The sequence below is a fragment of the Chrysemys picta genome, chromosome 9 (genome assembly GCF_011386835.1).
Source record: "Chrysemys picta bellii isolate R12L10 chromosome 9, ASM1138683v2, whole genome shotgun sequence".
NCBI classification, from domain to species: Eukaryota; Metazoa; Chordata; order Testudines; family Emydidae; genus Chrysemys; species Chrysemys picta.
Genome location: NC_088799.1, coordinates 10,312,784 through 10,334,471, shown reverse-complemented (window position 1 = coordinate 10,334,471; position 21,688 = coordinate 10,312,784). Strand labels below are relative to the sequence as shown.

At 40.5% G+C, this 21,688-nt stretch overlaps 1 protein-coding gene across 3 annotated transcripts in view; it reads left to right on the top strand.

Annotated features, from left to right (window-relative positions):
- Positions 1–21,688, top strand: part of SOX2 (SRY-box transcription factor 2) — a 408,003-nt gene that overhangs the window by 44,694 nt on the left and 341,621 nt on the right. For 2 of the 3 annotated variants that reach the window (XR_010590328.1, XM_065556847.1), the window contains exon 1: positions 695–1,222. The gene's annotated coding sequence lies outside the window, so the exon portion shown is untranslated. Of the gene's footprint in view, positions 1–694; positions 1,223–21,688 lie in introns of those variants that run through there. The other variant, XR_010590329.1, reaches the window with a different exon arrangement.

The following is a 21,688-nucleotide window of genomic DNA, read 5'->3' as shown; positions in this document are numbered from 1 at the left end:
TTTTTCTCCCCTTTTCTCTTTCTCTCTCCTCTTTTTCCTTTAGACAGTTTATCACCCATAATTTCAGGATGTTTTGTTTCTTTAAGCTGTTTTATCTCTAGGCTTATGAGGTCACTCATGTGTGAATTCTTTTGTTAGTCAGCTCACCTTTTGCCTTGATGATAGAAAATTGATCAGGCCTAAAGTACAAGTTCAATAGACAACCCCCTTGGTCCTTTGTCTAGGAGAATAGCTACCATTGAAGGCCATGAGCAGGTTGCTATTAATATGACAGCCTGCTCTATCTCCCACTGTAATTTATAATGAAATACCTAATCTCCATTATTTTGATCCAAGCAGGCGATCCCATGAAAAAGTCTTTTCATCCAGTTCCCAATGGCAGTTACATGAGAAATGGCAAACCAATAATTTTTGTCAAGTTTTTTAAGCCAACAGAAATGCTTTTCCACTGCTACAGTTTCAAAAGGCACAGATAAAGCTCATTCACTGAGATGAATGAAAAAGCCATCTGGGGTTTTTCTTTTTGACTTCCTTTCCTTTTCTCCATCCTTGTAATCAAATTTGAGCAAAATCAAATGGGGCTTTCTATGAAAGTACCTTTTGTTGATCTGAACGAGCTGGTAATTTACAAAATACCCTTCTTTTGTGAGGAAGGCTACAGAAAAAAAGAATCCGTAGCTTTTAAAGCTGGGCCTTGGTGGGACTCTAAATGCAGTGAAAGCAGTCTGTGTTGAGAGATTGAAATGCATTTCAAAGCCAGGCCTGAGTCAGGGTACAAGGAAGAACAAACCTATGTGCATTTTATAGGAAGAAAAATGTGAATGGAAAGGGAAAAAGAGAGAGAGAGGGAAAAACATTCATCATTATCCTGGAGATTCAGTCTTCCTTATTGACATACACTGTGTAACTAGTGATATTGAACTTGGATTTTTGTTCTATTCGTGGCGTCTCAACATTTTGAGTCTTTAACTGTTTTAAAGTTTGGGAGTCATGGATCCTTGAAGACTGCTGGACTATGTTTAAATACATATATTTTTTCAACTTGACTTTTTTACCTTGCCTGTGGAATATTATGAGGAAAAAGAACTTGCAGAAAAGCTAGAGTTTCTTTTCAGCATATTCATATTTATTATTTTATTGTATTTCTGCCTACCAGATTTCCTAGTGGTTACTGTTTCCCACTGACTCAAAACCAAAGGACAAAGTGGACATCTAACAAAGAGTAAGTTTGTGCATTGTTTTTATTATTAATAGTTCATGTTAAATCTAGTAAAGCTGAAAGGATTAGATTAATTGCAAATGCCATGTTGCTAATACTGCTGTTATGCAGCAGTATGCATTTATTAATATGTAATATACCAGTTCTGATTTAACTGTTTCTATATCCTTGGTTTTTTTTACTATAGCTGCATGCTTTTATAATAGTATTGGTAATAGTACTGATATATACAGAGGATAGTACAGCATGTGAAAATGCCACATATGGAGTTATGCATAATTGTGCAAACCTAGCTCATAGTTTTATTCTTTCCACCTTTACAGACTTGCATAGATTGTTAAATTGCTGCTCACTTCGCCACTTATGTGTTTATGGACGTCAATACATTTTTAAAAGAGCTTTCTGACAGCATATGATATAAGCTTGCTGGCAACAATTATTGTTTCTCCTTTACAACAATCCACAGACACAGTGGAAATTCTGATGTTGGAAACTTATTGGTTTAGTCTGTGTTTATATTATACACTGGAGCAAAGGTATAAATGTTACAGCCTATCAAAGATCTTACCATTAACACTTTGCAAGTAAAATGTTAAAAAACAAACAAACCTGCATTGATATTTAATTATCCCTAGGTTAATGAAAACGTTAAGTGAGTTGAAAATCTGGATAATATTTCAGTCATGAACTATTCTTTGTATTGGATAAAATGCTATGAGGTATATTTTGTGTTATTTTCATGTTTTGGCTAGCAATAATTGTGAATACACGTGTGTAATATTGTGACATCAACTTAGAAAGTATATTATGGGAAGTCATACATGGTGAACATTTTCTGCCCTTGGTGTGGTTTTTAATTCTACCAATCATCAGAGGAACCATGTGCAGTTTACCTAGATCTGGTTTAATGGATGATTAGATCCCAAATCATTGAATAAAGGTGTTCTAAAGTGCTTGCTCTATCTTATCTGACATCTCCAATCCAATCAGAGTGTCAGGAAGTCACTTTCGTACCTGAATATATTTTCCACTCCTAGTTCTTTCTATCCCTTTTCAACTTCCTACAACATTTATCATCTCACATGGTTTTGAGCCATTTGCTGCCTCCTAATGACTGACTTATAAAACAGCAAAAACGGTATATTTCCAAGAGGTTTCTTTGGAAATTGTCACTGCTGCAGATCTTGACTGTCTGTCACTCTTCATACTTATTGACTTGAAAGAAAAGAGATACATGAAATTAATAGCTACGCTATCTGATATGATGTTGGATCGTCATGACTTGTAGATTGAGGAGATACAATAGCTATTGAATAAGTAGGAAACTTTCTTACAGCTAATTATGTAATCTTGCATAAATTTAATTGACTTCTTTTGCTTTGGATAGAATCGCTTATAATAAAAGAAGATTTGCTCTACAGAAGTGGCTTATATATTGACATTCAAGAATGTTTATTTTGGCAAAATTATGGACTTAAAATTCACTTGTCTCCTGGCTTTTTAAATAGTTTGAGTCTGTTTAGCCCCCCTTCACACATACCTTTTAAAACAGTATTAAGATATAGCCTCCATAAATTAATGTAGCAGACAGAACACACTTCAGTCAAGTATTTAATACTGAGGATAGTATTAAAACAAGATAGTGCTGTCTCCATGGTATTACCTGAACTCAGGGATTGTCTTCTTATGTGCACAGCACCTAGCACAATGAAGCCCCCATTCTGCTTAGGAAGTTTGGGACCTATCACAATCCAAATAAATAAAGAACAACAACATTTACATTCCAACCTTGGGCCATGTAGTTGGAGGCAAACGTTCTCCACATGCTATTTTTTCCCTTTTATGAACTTGCCTAAGGTTAAAGAGTGGAGTCTAATGGTTAGAGCGGTGGACTAGGCCTCCATTCAATGTTTCTCATCCTGACTCTGCTGCTGACCTTTTGTGTGACTATGGACAAGTCACCTAACCTGTCTGTGACCCAGTTCATCCTTCTGCATAATGGTTATAATACCCACTTTGCATTAATATTTGTGAGTTAATATCTGTAAAGCACTTTGGTCCCCTATCTGAGGATCTCCATCTTTCAAGATGTGGAGGACCTCTATCTCCCATTGTTTTAAATGAGAATTAAGGATGTTTAGCATCTTGCAAGATCAACCTCATGGATGGTCCTACTGAAGCATAAAGCACTACTGTAGAACAGCTTTTGTAATAAAGATGCCCTGCATCACCTGCTGCTAATACTCTTCTAGATAAGGCAATCTTGGCAACAGAATGGCCTAAACTTTCAGACAAATATGCATGCAGTTGCCTGCATAATTACCACATTCTTCTTAATATATTGGCCTTTCAGAAGAGAACTATTGTAATAGCTAAGGAAGGGGAAAAGAAGCTATGTTAAATAAGCAGGGCTGCCCGGGGGTGGGGCAAGTGGGGCAATTTGCCCCGGGTCCCGCAGGGGTCCCCACGAGAATATAGTATTCTATAGTATTGCAACTTTTTTTTATGGAAGGGGTCCCCGAAATTGCTTTGCCCCAGGCCCTCTGAATCCTCTGGGTGGCCCTGTAAATACGTAACAAAGTACCTCTCTTGGAGGACTTATAGTCTGAGAACACAAACCAGTATAGTTCAAACAACAAGAAAGTGCACACTGTGGTGGGTGGTCTCTTCATCTAGTAAGCACAATAGTTATGGGGGCTGCCAACTTTATTGAACTACATTGTGTATATATATAGGTTGTTGATCAAATTTGATCCCCGCTGAATTGGGATGGGATGGAGCAGAGTATTAAATTGCCCCTCAGCAGCCTAAACCCCCCAATGTCTTGATGTTTCCAACCACTAGGGCAGAGGAGGATAATTCCATAGCTTCATGTACCCTCTAGGGTCTGGACTTCCTACAAGAAATGTTTCCTTCAAGCTGAACTCTTCACAGTCACTGAGATTATTTAGGGCCTCCCACCCCATTGTGGTGAATGCAGATGGGGTTTCATGATGCTGCTGGCCTATTCCTTATGAAAAATGCTCCCAGGTAGAAACAAGGAGGTTCAAAATTGGTAAAGTGCCTCTTCAAGGATTGTTGGTTTTGATTGTTCCTTAAAGAGGAAAAGAAGGGTGGAAAGGGGGCAGAAAGTAATGGAAACAGGGCAGGAATAGGGTAAACAGGGAAGTAATGGGAAGAGATACTAAGAGTGATGAGGAAATACTGAGATGGGTAAGGGCTCTTAGCACTTTAATGTCCTCTAGTCCTAGAACTTCTTTTGGAGGTCCTAACCACCTGGGGCTACGTGCTTTAGTCACTGTGAAGTGATTGGCTGGGTTTCCATTATCCAGCCAATAACCAGGGCCTTTTTAAACTTAATTTTATCAGCACATCGTAGACATCCTTCAATGGAAACAGATTAATAAAATAAATATAAACTTTTATTCTGCTAACTGCAGTATATGTTGGCCAGAACATTGGTAAGTTAGGACTTGTCGCTGGGATGTGGGATGCAGAACAGTGGTTCTGAACAACTGGGGCTAGAGGTCCCCATAGTGAATATAAAAGTTGTTCTCCAGCACGACCCACATACTCCACTTTTCTCTACCATGACCTCATGTTAAAACAGCAAAATAATAAATAAATAAATAAATACAATTCTGGAACTCCCCCCCACAGTTTCGAGCCCCCTTCCCTTTTCATTTAGTTATAAAAATGGGCAAGTGTTTGCAACTGCCAGGTTGGGAACACATGGCATAACCTAATGGCCTACCCCTGTAATACAAGAAGAGGCATGCTTGCAGATTGTTTGTAGATTTACTTATGTAATAATATGTAACACATGCATTTTCTCCAGTCAAGGAGTGAGCCGTACACTAAATAACAGCACGATTGCAAAATGGACTTGAAACTGCATTAATTGTAAATGGTTATATCAGATGCTAGAACAATGATGCAAACCATTTTGAAACTGGCAAAACTGAGTAGGTTGGTAATCAAGTTCTCATGGGGAAAAAATATATTTGGAATTTTTGCCCCATTCTCTTTGCTACAGTGAAATGGTGTTTAAAAACCAGAAAACAAAAAAGTTTACCTGTCTTTCCCGTGGCAAAACTATGCAAGGCCTGGATCTTAAAGGCCTTGTAGACCCATATCTGAAGAAACTCTTACAAAAACCATTTGGGGTGGGAGGAGGGTAGGTTGTGGCTCTTCATAGTCTCTGGGGCCATTTTATTTATTTGCACGTGTCTGGTTGGCTAGTGGAGTGTCAGGTGATGCCTGCCGAGGATGGAGTCATGTAGTTCGTGACATTCTGACTCTCAGCAGCTAGTAATTTTATATTTAACTTTTGTAAACACTGTTCAACAATTATTTTACTCTATAGTCCCTTAAGAAGAGGGAGGAGGATGCAGCGCATTCTCCTTTTTATCCTCAGGGTCCTGTTAAGAATTGCAGTTCAAATAACATATCTGTGTCTTCCTCTCAGGCTGTGTCCTTTGTTTGAGTTAATAGAACTCACCAAAATATGAAATACAGACTACAGGAAGTACTTATGTGGCCTCCATCAGCATAGCATCTGAGCACCTCACAATTTGTAATGTATTTATCCTCCCAGCACTCTTGTGCGGTAGGTATTATCCCCATTTTATAGAAGGGGAACGGAGAGGGTTAGTGACTTTCCCAAGACTACACAGGAAATCTGTGCTAGAGCAGGGACTTAACCCAAGTATCCCAAGCTGTAACCTAGTGCCAGTGGACCGTTCATCTGACCCTAAACTCTGTAAATAAACATTTTAACTGTGTTTCTGTGTTGACCTGATGTACCCATAAAGTTCCCAAATGGTGCAGCCCCTCCCATATGGGAAGGACCCTGGCTCAGGAAGTGAGTGTGAATGTAATAACATCACCAGCAACATGATGTGAGACCTGAACTGTAATAGTTAAGATACTGAGATAAGAAGGAAGAGGTAGACTGCAGGAATTACTGCTTCCTTACAGGCTGGCTGCTTGTTGCATGATAGACCTGCAGCCTTGTGTACTTTGGTGCAGAAAATGCATGTGTGAATTCAGGAGAATACCCTCGTCAGCCCACTTGCAGAGCGTGACGTGATTAATGCTGTCGCCTAAAAGATATTTCTGACTCTTTGCCACCTGCCATATCTCCCAAGATGGGAGTGAACCCATTTTACATGCACAATACTGTAAAAGGATGTGTGTGTATTTATGAAGAACTCCCTAGTATTATTCAGTGGCATTCACTCTCTGGGACAGGTGGAATTTTAAATTTTTAGGATCCAGAACTGTACTAATCTACTTATTTCCTGTCATTAATGTATTATGTGCTCTGTCAGCCATTCTGAGACTTTTAACACATAATAGAATGATCTTATTTCTATGATAGCTTGTTTGCACATAGTTTTTCTATCTTCTTCTAACTGGCTACTAATATCAGTTTTAGATATTAATACCTGTAAACATGATTTTGCTGCCCAATGGTCTATCTTCTTGACCCAGTCCTAGTTTATAAGTTCAGTCTTTATGGTTTGATGGACAAACACCTTGCAGTGGTGATTGTTTTCCATCTCAGAGGAACTGATCTGGGCAAATTATCCTGGGCTGGGCACTGGCTAAATTGTGATGTAGTTGGATTATATGATGAAAAGAAGTGACTCTGCTTTCTGTGTGTTGTTACTTGGCTTTACAGTGTGTGATAATGGAGCAAAAGATCATTGAACCACTGTTGCTGCTGCGTGGTTGTGTACCTACATTCATGGGCAGGGAGGAAGCTGTGGAAGGCTGCAATCTCCGTGTGTAGTTAAAAAAACAAAAAAGAGAAAAAAATAACAACCCCGGAGCAAGCTGGAACAAAAAGTTTAATTTCTGAGATGTATACAATTTTGATTGAAAAAGATGTTGATAAGAAAACTAGCCAGATGGAAAGATGTGAGAGAGAATTGGACAAAGAAATTGATCTGGATGAATGGGTCTCTACATCTTCAATTGTGTAGCTCATAAGGAAAATATTTATAAATGACTGTGTAGGTGGCATTTGGCTCCAGTTTAACCCCCTCGTATCTTTGCTTCTAGGGAGGCTCTCTGTTGGAGGGGTTGTGGGGAAACGGGAACAAACTTGCACATGCGGCCCGGGAATTTGACGGTTTGGGGAGCATATTATTAAAGAGATTCATCTTAGGACAAAATGCCGGCTTCCTAGAGAGCCCCTGACCTTCTCACTTAATACTCCAGTAAAGGATCTACATTTTAAACAGAACAACAAGTTTTCTTTTTTACTTTGTACTGTACATCATTGCAAAATGTGACTCCTCCTCCTATGGAATTGTGTTATAGTAAAATAGAGCCAGTCCTTATAATGGAACTGTTTTCACACCAAGTAGGTACATAAGAGAAGCGTCAAAAAGAGGAAAAGCATTTAGAAATTTGGTCACCCTTTTTAGTGTACTCAGAGGAAGAGGGCTCCGCAGCCAGCAAGCCAGAATCTTTAGCCTTTTGAACCTGATTAACCTGATCCTGAATAAGTCATGTAGGATGTAGTATGTTAACATTATTGTAATTTTGCCTTAATAAACAGTTACGAAGGCCCCCAAAACCAAAGGTATTTTGTTTCCCAGGGAGTCAATTTCTTGCTACCTAGCAATGTGCAGCAGAAACTGGAGGGGTAGGTAGGCAGCGTGCATAGTCAGGGCCACCCAGAGGATTCAGGGGGCCTGGGGCAAAGCAATTTCGGGAGCCCCGTCCATAAAAAAAAGTTGCAATACTATAGAATACTATATTCTTGTGGGGGCCCCTGCGGGGCCTGGGGCAAATTGCCCCACTTCCCCCCCCCCGGGGCAGCCCTGTGCATCGTCTGTCAGAAGCTGCAATGGCCTAACAGGCTGACAAGCTCCAAGGCTTTAGACAGGAATGTCGTACTCTTCTGTTAAATCACACCAGGCTTTGGTGCTTCAACTCTGCATTGATGTCCAGGGTAACAATTGCTCAGTTGCTCTGGCAAGTGGGTGCAATTAGTTCTAACTTGTTATAAAGAAATGTGGAGTGTCTTTATGGGTAAGAAGTGATCCTGGCATGAATCCCTGGGAACAGCCACGCTGTGAGAGAAAGCTTAGGCTACAGTTTATGTTGTGGTTGTTTTTGAATTACAAGTAAAGTCCCAGGGAGATAGGTGAGTTTGGACACTATTAAGTTGGGGTCTGTGTACTCTGTTGTGGACGGGGTAGAGACTCAGACTGTTTTTAAAATAACCCCAGGTTGCTGCATGTAGAATTTATAGAGACCTGGCTCTGTAGGCCAAGAGAGCTGCATATAAGTGAACAGAACTTTGCAGCAGATTATAATGCTCTGAAATGCTCTTTCAATTTCCCTGTTCACTAATGGTTGTGTGAACTGCTAGACGTGCCCTGCTGATGTGATCCCCATATGGAAGTCTAGTGTCAGACACGAATATCTCTGGTACTCTGTTCCCCAAAGTGATACTACTGTTTCAGTAGTTAATCATGCATAGGACTATAGCTGTTTTTGACAAGTTTCTGTTGCTGGCCAAATTTCCCAATATGGGGGCTTTGTACAAAGTGACACTATCTGCAATTTTGCCTCTAGATTTTTAGGGAAAAGAAAAATGTTGCATTTGCAACTCCCTTCCCTGCTTAGAAACTAAAGAAGAAGGATGATCCAGTGAGTAAGTGTTAGCCTGGGATTTGGGAGACCTAGATTGCTCTGCCACAGACTTCCTATATGATCTTGGGCAAGTCATTTAATTTGTCTCTCTCTCTGCCTCAATTCCTCGTGTGTAAAATGGGGCTAATAGCACCGCCCAACCTCACAGGGGTGTTTTGAGGACAAATAGATTAAAGATGCTCAGCTATTACAGTAATGGGAGCCATATAAGTACCTAAGATTAAGAGAAAGCATACCAAGAGGCTAGTGTACTATCAGGAACTGCAGGTCTTGAACCCTGGACTACAGGGCTCTTAGGTGCCAGGGCACTCGAAGCTGCCACATAGTGACCTACTAATGCTTGTCAGAAGCTGAATTCTGACAGAGGATTCCAGTCCTGGGAGCTGATTGGCAGAACACTGGAAGTCATGATTTGTTCCCACCTTCCATTTAAACCAAACACAGGACCAGGAAGTTGTCTCTGTAATTGGGTTTCCCTTGCTTAAGACCGCTTCCCCTGCAATACCTGGTTCTACTGCCTGACTCTGATCTTTTGGTAACCTGATTGTGCCTGCCTTCTGGCTCTCAGTGTTGACATCTGGCTTGTCTCAGACTCCGACTTCTTGGTGTCTAACTCTTGACTTCGGCTCTGACCATTAGTCAGAAGGCTTACTTTCTGGTTGTGACGTACATCTCTTGGGTAAAAAAAGGTGAAATTCCAAAGATTTAGTTCCATTTGGATAAACATCCTACATTTTGTATGTTTTTCCTAAATCTCTGACATTTATAGTGTGGTGCTAATCTGACCAGTAGCTGTGTAAGTCTGGACACTTTTAAAATCAAGCCCCTTTATTTATTCAGAGTCAAATCTGCTGACTTGAGTGAAGAAATAAGTTTTTACTATTGCTAGCTCTGCATAACCAACACACCTCTATGAGAGTTAACTCTTGTTTTCTGGTTCATACACCATCAGTAGTATAATTAACTCATCTCCAGGTGCAGAGCAAATTTGTGCAAACCCAGGGTCTTCTAATGCTGCCATATGTTATACTTGTGCTCTTCCACTGATATTAGATCCATCTGGGTGCAACTGAAGGCATAACTTGAAGCCAATGGGGTTGCCTAGGTATAACAGGTATGCAGTTGCCTGGTGTAGGTATGCAGAATCTTTATTATTGGGGTGATGCATGCGTCGGAAAACCCATCATGACTTCCAGATGAGTTTGCAGGGCTGGAAATTAGAAAAACCAGCTCTCTCATTGTAAACCGAGTACGCTTCTGAAAGTGTGGGATACACGTTAATGTGGAACCCCTGAAGTGCCATGTTTGGAGACTATGACTCCCGTCCTTCAAAAACTGGCCCCAGCATCCTCATTACTTTGGTAACTCAGCTCTCCAGATTTTCTGTATAGCTTCCCTTTTGCCCCTCCAGCTGTCAGCAGCAAGCATGCTTGTGTGAATTTATTAAACGTTTCAGATCTCTGAACCTTCTAAACTTCTTTTGGTGAAAGCCTGGAATGCCCCACGTGCCGCTGAACCACACGTGCCCAAGATAGACGCACCAAGAGACTGAGTAAAGGGGTTGCCAGACATGGTGAAGAGGCAATGATAAATTTTCAGTATGAGCACTGGGGTAAGGGCCGCAGAATAAGCTGGCAGCTGTTTTGATCGGGGAGGTATATTTATATTGAGCCAAATCTGATGATTTGGTTGCAGCTAGGGAGATGAATGATCAGTCTAGCTGATCCTTGATCTGGACACACTGATCTGTCTAGTCCTTCTCATAGACTAAATATCTTCCCTTCTCCCTCCCATCACAGAGTGTTGCAATACTGCTGTGTCTTGCCTCTAAACTCCAAAATCCTGGTTGACTAGCACGGTGTCCTGTAGCATCATGTCAGCTGGTGGTATTGTAACAAATCCAAGTGCTGCAGATAACAGACAAAATGTTACATAAATCCCACTTCAGGGTGCTGGGACAATGAACATTGGGAATGGACAAGGCAAGACTCCAAATGTGGCAATAAGTCATCTTAGAATATTTCCCCCTTTTCCTCCAGTTTTACTGGGCCTGGCCCTATTAGGACAGTAAACCTTTTTAGACCTAGACAAGGCTGGACTTGAGTCACTTGCACCCTGAATAATGTGCATTTCGCCAGCTTTAATTTCTGTTTGGATTGAAGGGGCTTAGGGGACTGGAGTTGCAGGATTCTTAGAAGCCTGGGTCAGCATTCAGTGGAAGTATTATTTAGCTTCTGCTGTGGGAACAAGGGAATGGGGAAGGAATATTGCCATTTTTCAAAACAAACTGATAAAATTTGATAAAAAATGAAAAGATTTACCCTGATACCACTCCCTGCTCTTTGAGGAAATTTGCAAATCTATGGTACTTATATGACCCCCCACCATTATTGTAGTCAGGGCCGGCTCTGGCTTTTTTGCCGCCCAAGGCAAAAAAGCCTCCTGCCGCCCCCCCCCCCCCAGCGCGGCAGCGGGCTCCGCTCTCTCCGGCGGCCAGAGCGCCGGGGGAGGGCGGCGAGCCCACTGCGGCTCCGCTCTCCCCGGCAGCTGGAGCCGGAGCACCACGCCGCCCCTCCAGGCGCTGCTCCAAGCACAAGCTTGGTGGGCTGGTGCCTGGAGCCAGCCCTGATTGTAGTGGCTGAGTACTTCACAATCTTTAATGTATTTTTTCCTTACAACACCCCTGTGAGGTAGGGCAGTACTATTATCCCCATTTTACAGATGGAGAACTGAGGCAGAAAGAGAGTCGAAGTGACTTGTTCAGTGTCACAGGAGAAGCCTTTGGTGGACTATGGAGGTGAACATAGGTCCCCCAAGTCCTGTGCTAGTTCTCTAACCACAATACCTCTGTGATGTGACTACATATTACTACCCCAATTTTACAAGTCTGAAAAATGAGTTAGGAAAAGAAGAAGACTAAATAGTTTTTATCCAAAATGAGAATTATTTTCTTAATAGGAATTACATAAAAATACATAAAAGAAATCTAGAGATTAAGAGAGAAATTATGAAATGAAAAGCAGCGGTAGCACAGATTGGTTGGGTAGGAGTGAGCGTAGGAGTTATTGTGCTGGAATACATTGCTCTAGACCTGTTATATCATTAAAATAAAGAACTAGACATCTGTAATTTTAGAGGGATATTGTATAAAGCTTGAGTTATTAATGCAACTCAAGGCAATGATAACCCATATGCTCCTACCTAAGCAGAAATAACCTATCTATCTATATAGGTATTTACATAGCCCCCATTACAGTCACAGCTGAGTGCCTTACAATCTTTAATGTATTTATCCTCCCAACATCCCTGTGAGGTAGGGGAGTACTCTTATCCTTGTTTTACAGATGGGGAACTCAGGAAGAGAGATACTAAGTGACTTTGCCCATGGTCACTCAAGAAGTTAGTAGTGGAGTAGTGAATTGAACCTGGGTTTCGTGGCCATAAATACTGGATTTTTCTTTCTTTCTTTCCTTCCCCATATAGTGGTCTCCTCATAGGCGGTAGAAGAACCAAGGGCTAGGAAGAAAATCTGGCAGGCACCTGTATGCATTGCACTGTGCAACTCTGGCCCAATTTAGCTACAAGATAAATTATCCAGTGCCAGAGGAGTCATTAAGGTTTATCAGGTTACCTGTCTCCTACCATTCTATGACTTTAACACCTTAAAACTAATATTACAAAAAGAAAATTCACAGACAATTTTTTTTTCAAAAGAAAAGAGAACCCTTTGTTTAAAGAGTATGAAGGTTGTGACACAAATTAACAAAAGCCTGGGAATTCCAAAGTGTAGACTGCCATTGTCTTGTCTTATCCCAACGGTGTGAACTGAGGATATAGTGTCAGCCTTAACTTTGAATTTTCCTGGCTTCTGTCACTTGATGTCACAACCTTAACATATATTAATAATGTTTTTTGTCTAGGAAGAATAGCTAAAAAGGTTATTTTGACTAGTTTAGTGAAGAAGATGACACTAAAGTCATGGAGGAACTAGAGGTACACTCTGCATTACCAAAGTATGTAATTTTTAGAGAAAAGTATAATTTTGGGTACTTACAGACTATAGCTACAGAAATATCACCACTCCCTACCAATAGATAGCAGTCTATATTATATATGTTTTATAGATAGACTGCTCTTATATAGAGAGACAAGAAAGAACTCTTCTACTAAGGCTTGGTCTACACTACCCCCCCTAATTCGAACTAAGGTACGCAACTTCAGCTACGTGAATAACGTAGCTGAAGTTCGAAGTACCTTATTTCGAATTAGTTCAAACTTACCTTGGTCCACACTCGGCAGGCAGGCTCCCCCGTCGACTCCGCGGTACTCCTCTCGGCGAGCTGGAGTACCGCAGTCGACGGCGAGCACTTCCGGGTTCGACTTATCGCGTCCAGACTAGACGCGATAAGTCGAACCCAGAAGTTCGATTTCCAGCCGTCGAACTTGCCGGTAAGTGTAGCCAAGGCCTAAGGACCAGATTTTGACAGGGATCTGGAAGGAGGTGTATTGACTCCACCCAAATGGTCAGGCTACTACGTGGCAAAAAGTAGCATTAATGCTCATCAGCATCCTGGCTGAGTCCAGTTCAACAGAGATTAGTAGCAGTTGTAAGTGTGTAGGCAACAAGGATTGTAGAGAGTCAAATTACAGCATGAGGTAAAGTTCCTATTGTGCCGGAATAAATGTCTGATTTTAGGAGCCTGTGCCAGTGTTGCCAACTCTTGGAATTTCCTCTGAGCAACATGACTTTGGTTGGGCTGCAGTCTATCAGGAGACACCAAAAGCTCCAGCTGTCTCCCAAATTTCATCCCTCCCGGGGAGAAAACCCTCTCTGATTGGCTACGCTTCCCCCAGTGGTGGAATTCCAAAGATTTAGTTCCATTTGGATAAACATTCTACATTTTGAATGTTTTCCCTAAATCTCTGACATTTATAGTGTAGTGCTAATCTGACCAGTAGCTGTGTAAGTCTGGACACTTGTAAAATGAAACCCCTGTGTTCTGTTTCCCAGGATAACAAGGACTCTTTCTCTTGTCACTGGGTCTGTTGAAATTCTTGGAGAGTTTTCTGTAACTCCTGCTGCTGTTCCACTACCCAGTGCATGAGTTCCTCTAGGCTGCCCGGTCTGCCATGCCTTCTCATTGGCTCTCCTCTCCAGTCCTTCTACACCGAGAGTGGAAGATTCTAGACAAGCCCCCACTTGTCACAGGGTGGGGTTCCCTCAGCCTAGATTCCTCTCTGGAAACAATCTTCATGCAGAACTTGTGGCAAGTTCAGCATCAAGTGTTTTATTTACAATGTGAATATAACAGAACTGGGTCCCCATAGCTCAAGGTTCTTACATTCTCCCTAGGCACAGGATGACAGGGAGAGAGATCTCATCTCTCTCAGATCCTGGGCTTCTCTATCCTTCCAGCCTTCCCTTCTTTCTTTTCCTGTCTTTCTTTTAGCTCTCCTCTGCTGATGAGCTGAGCCACTTTAACTGGTTAATCATTCAATCCTGAACCAATTATCTCCCCAATTTTCCCTACATGGGGATGCTTACCAAGTGCCCAGACTGGTGTGTCAGCCCAAAACTACTCACACACTGTCACGCAGACCAAAAAACACAATATAATCTTGATTTTCCCCCCTGGGTCTGATTCATGATTTTTGAACTTTTGGGGTGGACAAAGAACTGCTGTGCTGAACAACGTTTTGGGTGCTGGCTCCTTATGTGTCCTGTTCCTGTTAGTAGCAGGAATGATTTGCAAAATAATGGCTGAATGTAGGAGCCATTGTCTCAGTGGTGGATGCACATAAATATAGACCTTGCTCACATCCCATTATGTCCTTTTGAAAGAAATTTGCCGAGGACCTGTGAAACGGTCAAGACTGACTACTCTGGCCAATGTGAGGCCCTCTCTCTTCCCTCCACCCTAAGAGATGGATGTGATGCCTTCCCTGCTCTTCCTGCACTGTGGTAGTTTAAGGCTACATTTTCAGATGATAGCAGCTAAAACACAAAGTACTTAACTGTGGTGATTCTTGTGTTGGACGCTAAGAGCCTGATCCTGCAAATAGTTACTGGGGGGGTGCGAGGGGAATCCCTTTGTAGTCCCTATTGAGGAGGACTTAACATTGAAGTCGGTGAGAGTTTTACCTCAGTACAGAGGAGGGTAGGATCTGGTCCACAATGAGCAGCTTCCCCTGTTCATAGGATCAAGAATTGCCATGGTTACATATCTTGTATTCTTGCTGCCATTTCCCAGAAATTTAGCCCTTCCTTGCTATGCTTCAGGAGCTTTTTCGTATTATTTGCTGAGTGCCAATAGCACATTAGCCGCTGTGTGAAGCACAGAGGGAAAATGTGGTCCCTGCCCCAAACAGTTTGAAACTGCTGTATGTATCATCCTCATTTAATGCATGTGGAAATTGAGGAAAAGCCATTAAGGGTACGATTGTCTGAATTATCTAAGTGATTTTGTAGTACAACTCTCTATCAATGGGCATGTGCACCTAAGTCACTTAGACAGTTTTGGAAATTACACCCAGATTAATTTACACATAACCATAGGATGGTCAGGATTAGCACACAGGGTTTCTAGGTTTCCCATCCTGAATATCTATCAAATGAGCGGGGGGAATCCTACACGAAGTGCAACAGAATGGCAGAAATTCTAGGATGAGGCTCTTGCTTGGATCTCAAACATACATTTGTAGTTTTATGCATCATTTTTTGTACATCAACATATCAGGGATAATGAAATGATTTAAGGAAAGAGCATCTTAACTCTGAATTCCCAAGTTTTTATCCAGTTCTGTCACAATGTTCATGATAATATAGTTTTTCTGTATTTCATTTTTTTCTTTGACAGTAGCAATAAAAAAGTTGAACAGCAAATAACCCAAACCAAACAACTCCTTTACTCATTCAACATTTTGGTTTGCTTCTTGAGCCCCTAGCACATCTCACCACACTGTATAAAGGAAGAAATTAATCTGTAGGTCCAAAACAGTGCATGTCTTATACTCTTGCCCAGTGGAAAATCAGACAAACTCTTTCAAATGGGAATACATTTGGAAAATGGAAGGGCATGTCAGTGTGCACTCAGAATGCCATCCAAATACTGGGTCATCACACTGGTATTTTTCTTTACTTAACCTAGGATATATCATATATCTGTGATAAAATATTTTGGACAATGTAGGTGGTAAATGCTGTTTTTTTAATGGCACAGCAGTGGTACTATACTTGGTTGGTTGGCATAGCGACAGTATTTTGCCTTTCTGTGCAGTATGCCCAGGAATGGAGGGTGGCATCCGCTTTACTTCTAGACCTATGAGGCAAAGGCAATATGTTTAGGAAATTATGTCTCACTGATTACCAATTAGTGTCCTAACACTACTGTTATAGTTTCAGTGAAATTGGCTTCCCCACCTCCTACGTTTATATTGAGGATGGCCTGCAAGATGGTAGCCAGCTAACGAAAGCGAGTTCACAGGAGGGAAGCGTGATCAGTAGCAAAATGAAAATGATAGAATCTCAGGATCACAGGACTGGAAGGGACTTTGAGAGGTCATCTAGTCCAGTCCCCTGCACACTTGGCAGGACTAAGTATTATCTAGACCATCCCTGCCAAGTATTTGTCTAATGTATGTGTGATGTATTTACAATCTACTGGACCAGCCTTTAGACAGTGCTTAGTACAACAAAGTACTGTCTTTTATAGAGAAAACAATGGCTATTAAATACCAGAAATAAAGTATAACTAAGGAGCTGAATTAAACTGAGTAAAGGCAAGAAATGTCTTAGTCTGTTCATATCACTTTGTTGTGCCTTTTGCTGGGATTTTACACATTAAGATTGCCACGTATTACTTAGTATTGTTAATACACAAAATCCTGGCAAAAGGTTGACATTGTAATGGTTCTAAAGGACCCATTTCAATGTAAATCCTAAGGGTCTATCAATGTGCAGGGGATTTACGTGGGTGAGTCCCATTAATGGTAATGGGACTTATGTGCGTAAATCTCTTCTGCATTGATGGGAAAATAGACTCCTTAGTATGCAAAGTCTCATTTGAAATCAAAGGGCATTTGCATAAGATCCATACGTAGTATGCAACTCAGTGTGTGTTGAAAACAGTATGAAAAGAAAATAATATATATTATCCATTTTTCCATGTAAATAAATCAGTTTCCCATATTTTTAGTGCAAAAGCATTCTTCTGCTTATGGATTTAACTTGTTATTGTTTTTGAAATGAAGCAAGAGTCCTCAAAAATTAGAAGCCAAAATGCTTTATTTTTGCCAGTCTCCACAATCACTGTCTCCCCAAAATATAGTTGAACCAATTGAGTTTGGTTGTGAAATTTTGCATGAGAGCTCGCATGACAAATTGCTTTTATAAACCTCTCAAAAGGAGATTTAAGGAAGAAAAGCTAATAGGCCCTTCACAGTCCCAGTGTCATTGTAATTCCCGAAGTGTTTCATAAGTATAATAATACTTAAAAAATATTTGAGACAAAACAGGAAAATGTTTTGTACAAACATACTAATCTGACACTCCAAACAGGTGCTAAAAGATTAGTTGAATATCACTGCTCCTTAACGTACTCGCTCTAAAGCTAAGCATTTGATGCAAAGATTTAACCTTATGTTGGCAAATGTGTATGGAATCATAGTACTATATCATCTATCATATTATGGCATCAGTCTGAAAGTGTAGAAAACATGACTACGGTGATTTCCAGCAGGTGTCACTGTTGGCAAATGTAAAATTAAAACTACCTATTTATAATAGTTTATGTCAAATAAAAAAATCTTTTTGTGGTTAGGCAATGTATTTAATTACAAATTTATCCTTTTTTGTCATAATAAACATGTTTCTTTTTATTTTATTTAAATTTGTACTATTCATCAGTTACCATAGGGAGATTGGTAGTATGTGAAGATGATTTTTATGACGAGGTAATAATATTGCATGGTAAATAATACTAACTATAAAGCACTATTCTTTACCACTCATGCTTATTTTTTTTGTAAAATATCATTTGCTGATAGATGGTCTGTGGAACTAGAATGATTTTTAAAAGTTAAATATGACCATACTGTAATTCTGTTCAGTTTCTTGTGCTATTTGTTTATTTAAAAGAGGTGAAGGAGAAGAAATGTTTTCTGCAGGAATTTAGCATTGAATTAGTTGATTTTGATGTTGTAGTTGAGAGAGTTGCTCTGCAGAACAGGTATCTGCTAATGAAGAGGAGAAAGGAAACAGAACTAGGCTAGCTATTGAGACTAGGATGTGGGGTAGGGCTACGGAGCTTGTGTGTGTGTGTGTGTGTGTGTGTGTGTGTGTGTGTGTGTGTGTGTGTGTGTGAGAGAGAGAGTAAAATAGACAAAGTCACACCTGCATTCTGATACCCTTATCCACCTTATGTAGTACCTCACTTCAGGAATTAGTGCCATTGATTTCAATGTGACCATTCCCAGATAAGATATTAATCAAGGTTAATAAGGATATCAGTATCTGACCATAAATGTGTTAGTGCAATAGATCAAACTGAGTATACTTTAATGTTAAAAGATCTATTCTTGGTATCCAGTCTGGATACGACATTTGCTATTATAGATATCATGTAGTACAGTCTTAGCATTTTCCTAGTGTAACACTATGTCTGGAAATCAAAGTGTTGCTTTCCTTAGCTTGCTAGCAAATGTATGGTGGAAAATTAAAAGAAAACGTAGGAAAGTGGCTTCAGATATATGATTCAAAAGGATCATTTCTGAGTGTAGCTCTACTCTCCAAAATTCCTCTTTACTCGTGGTTGATTTGAGTGAATTCTGTATCATAGATTCCAAGACCAGAAGCAACGACTGTGATCATCGAATCTGACCTCTATAACATGCCTCACTCCCAAGCAGTGTCAGGGCTGTCTCTACGTAACAACTGTTGCAGTTTTAGGAGGCGATTTTTAGTGACATAAATGAGAGGTGGGTACCTGAGAGTTGTGCACCTAACTGCCTTTTGTGTCTTTGGAAATCTCCTGCGAGCAACAGTCTTTATAAAACCTTGTTATACAAGAAGTTTTTTTGTGACATTTTATCCGATTTTTTCCTGGAAAATGAATATGGAGTTGGATATGAATTTGGTCCACCTTCTACAGAAAAATCATACTGCATGCTTTTTTCATGGTGGGCCAAAGTCATATTGACAGTAAAGACAGTGACATATTGACATAAAGCCAGATTCTTCCACCCTTATTAACAATGGGTAGTACTTTACTCCTCTAATAGTCCTACTGGTGGAAACTGGCCAGTAATAACAATGAAGACATCAGGCTAATGTCACCCTGGTATAATGACATCGAAGTCAGTGGAGTGACTTCATTCTCTAGGGATGAATTTGGCTCAGTGTGTTTTGGTTTTAGATTATTTTGGTGGGAAACCTCAACTCCTATTTTTGCATTGAGTATGGGTGAAGGGAGGTGTACCTGCAATGCAGAATAATAAAAAAAAAAGCCATCCCTAGTTCTAGTGCATGAATTGCAGCTAAGTACAATGAATAAATAAATAAGATGTGCAAGGGATGGAATAAATACTGATACGTTAGGGCCAGATTCAAACTGCTCTGGCAGGGCGAGATGGTGCAAGGAGAACCCATAATTTAATTGCAGGCCTGGGGAACACAAGTGAGGGGACTGCGAGCACTGCCTGCTGATAGTGCTTGCAGCCCAGAGAAGGGGTAGGGTTGTGTGTGCACGCCTGTGTGCATTATGAATGTGGGGCGATGGCTCTACTTGCCTTGAGGACAAAGATGGCCACACTGGGGGAAGTGTTGGCTATACCCTTCAACAGCTGTAGCAAGGGGCGTCTCTCCAAAGCCTCTGGAGGTACAGTTCCTCCAAGCACTGCACTCGGTGCACCTGCTGCAATCACTTCCTAGTGCTGCTTCCTAGTGATTGTAAGAGGCACAACTGAGCTCTGAATTGTAACTTTCATGCTAATACACTATAGGCTTTTCATGCCAGTTCAGGAGATGCTGCATAAATAGTGCTCTTACTGGGGCAGCTCCCCTTGTCCATAGTTCATATGTTTTACCTCAGGGCATCTTCTAAAAGAAACACACACCACACCATGATTGTTGACATTACCTTCTATGCATTTTAGAAACACTTAGGAGAAATGCAGAATGTTTCAGATTTTTAAATATCCTGGTAACCTTAGTAGTCCTACACTATATTTCAGAAAAGAAAATCAACAGATTTTGATAAACATTGATAGATGTGAAATAGCTTTCTGGTTGCTGTTGAAAGCAACAACAAATTGATTGCATCTATTCTGTTATAGTTGCTATAGTTATGATTGAGTATACTTACTCTGGGTGAATGCAACTCACCACTCTCTTCCTGCCACATTAACTTTACAGATCAACTTGTCCCTGCCCAACAATTTGTACAGTTTTGTAGCTAATCGTATAAGAAACTTAAGAGACAGCACATGTGAAAGTGCATTGTGGGATAAATAAATTTAGAGGTATCACAAGAAGTTGCAGTTGAAGGGGGATAATTGTTTGTGTACTGGAATTAGTGTCCCTCCTAATCAGAATAGACCTGATAATATCTGATTTGACAGTTACTACCTTAGATACATTACTGTTTTGCACTGTTTGTAATGATTATCTGCTTCTGTCTGAAAAAGCTTGTCATGCTATTACTAGACAAGGATTTTGAGAACTGAACACTGCAAGGAATGAAAACATCTCAAGCTCTGTAGATTATGGTTCTGTAGTAAAGATTCAAAGGGGTTTCCATTGTACTTCTCTCCCCAGTCCCCTCTATCATTTTTTTGGATATTTCTGTTTAAATTCTGTCTGTCCTTCCCATGCTCTCAACCCCACTGTGTTAGTCTCTGAGGTTCCTTTGGAGAAAAAGTCCACGCTAAAAACTCCATTTTCTTTAGGGTGTTTTCATTCTTCACTTTAACCTCTCCTTCCTGATTGTGGGTGGGATTTCTAAAGTTCATCTCAAGAGACACTACTACTATTGGGCCTGGGAAACCACGCAATTTCCAGGAATGAAATGGGTGGAATGTAGAAGGAAGAGGAGAGAATTGCTGCTGGTATTGATAGTTCTGATCTAGAATTCTGAGGGAAGTAGTAGAAGATATGTGTCTCTCTCTGAAACCAGGGGAAGTGCTGTAACTCCTATACTACAACTGTGACAATGGGAAGATGTAGGAAACTACCGACTTTTAGGCTTTGTCAGCCAAACTACAAACACTAATGGGGGACAATGTGGGAATTCAATGGAAAGATGTGAATTCAGGATTGTCAGCATGGAAGCCAGAGACGTACTTTACTTGGGATGTTGGAAGTTTTGAATATAGAGACTATGCACAGATCTATCTGCGAAATTCAGATGATGAGTGAAAAACAGAGATGGCAAAGAAATAGCTTGTCTGTCAAAGACAGAAGTTCTGAATTGTGAATTTGGAAAAGAAGAATGTTACTAATGGACATCTCTTCACAGTCAGCCCTAGAACCAAATCTGTGGCTGTGAGGAAGTTGCTGCAAAATAATGGGATTAGGCAATGAAACAAAATTTGTGTGTGTTGGGTAATGAAATCAATAGATGAGAGTAAACTCTAGAGCAACTCATTGTCTAGATCCATTTGCAGGCAAGTGGAATTATGCAATTAAGTGCAGTGAAATGTAAGATGATGACAACAAATTAATCCTTCTCTCCCCAAAATAGAAATGATAATCCCACAATTGCCCTTTGCCACAAAGCACTGCATGGAAGAAGGACCAAA